Source organism: Perognathus longimembris, chromosome 28 (assembly GCF_023159225.1).
Source record: "Perognathus longimembris pacificus isolate PPM17 chromosome 28, ASM2315922v1, whole genome shotgun sequence".
Taxonomy (NCBI): Eukaryota; Metazoa; Chordata; class Mammalia; order Rodentia; family Heteromyidae; genus Perognathus; species Perognathus longimembris.
The window spans coordinates 86088452-86089854 of record NC_063188.1 but is presented as its reverse complement, the minus strand read 5'-3'; the positions used below and the strand labels follow the sequence as shown (position 1 = coordinate 86089854).

At 41.1% G+C, this 1403-nt stretch overlaps 1 pseudogene; it reads left to right on the top strand.

The window, feature by feature from the left end:
• The first annotated feature begins 341 nt into the window (after positions 1-341).
• LOC125344386 lies at positions 342-405 on the top strand (annotated as a pseudogene).
• The last annotated feature ends 998 nt before the right edge of the window (positions 406-1403 follow it).

Genomic DNA, 1403 nt, shown 5'->3' with positions numbered 1-1403 from the left:
GCTAGCACTCTACCACTTGAGCCACAGCACCACTTCCTGCTTTTTCTATATATGTGGTGCTGAGGACTCAAACCCAGGGCTTCATGTATAGGAGGTGTGCACTTTATCACTAGGCCATATTCCCAGCTAATAGTGCCTCTTTTGAAGGCACTAATCGAACTTATGAGGGCTCCATTCTCATGACCTACTCACCTCTTAATGGCTCCATCTCCCAATGCCATTATGTTGAAGACTAGAAATTGAACATATGAATTCTGGGAAGACATAGGAGAGTTTCTTCATGAGTTTCCTTGGTGCTGGGCCAAAGCTGAAATTCTCTTTTTAAAAAATTGTTATTATATGTGCTCGCTTCAGCAATACATATATTAAAATTGGAATGATACAGAGAAGATTAGCATGACCTCTAAAATTTAAAAAATGTTATTATAAAGGTGATATACAGAGAAGTTACAGTTACATAAGTCAGGTAAAGAGCACATTTCTTGTTGGACAATCTCTCAGTCTCTCCCAGTTTTCCTCTCCTGTCCCCACCCACAAGCTGTACAGTTCATTTTCCACATAGTGTCTAGTGAGTACCACTGCTGCATTTGTTCATCCTTTGTCTCACCATTTCTGTGTTCTCCTTTATCCTACCAAAGACACAAATAAATAAACAATGTAAAAAGAAAAGAAAACAAAAACAGCAATGAAGAAAAAAACCCTCTTGTTTCCATTTCCTGGAGTTCATTTTGATAACCATTATTTTATATGATCAGATGCACATAGGTATTGCACTTTTGTGTTCCTCTCCTAAGAGTAGCCTCCTTTGCTTGCACTGTATATAAATTCCTGGAGTCTTATATATAAGTCCCCAATTAACCAATAAAAAAAGCTGGAAGTGGAGCTGTGACTCAAGTGGTAGAGTGTTAGGCCTTGAGCAAAAAAGCTCAGGGACAGCACCTAGGCCCTGAGTTCAAGCCTCAGGATTGGCACACCGAAAATATATAAATAAATAAACCTGTCTAGCAGAAGCCACACAACAAGCTGGGGGAGGGGATAATCCCCCCAGTACCTACAGATCATGTGACAGCCTGAAGTACCTTAACAGAGACTGTACTGTACCATTCCTCTCCATGCATTGGTGGCAAAAGCCTCCATAGATGATTTCCATAGGTGGTTCTTATTGATCTGAGGCTGCATTTCAAGCTAGTACAAGGTCCTGACAGGCTGAGCCAGTTCATTTGAGGCTGAAGCCCAGGGAGCACAAGAGAAGAATGAGTGAAGAATAAAAAGTGGGAATAAATACATGCCTCTTCCCTTTAAGGATCCGTCCTGAAAGTTGCACTCACTACTTCTGTTTTGGTGGGAGAACCTAGTCATGTGGCCATGCCTAAATGCAAAGAAGGCTGGGAAATGTAGTCTTT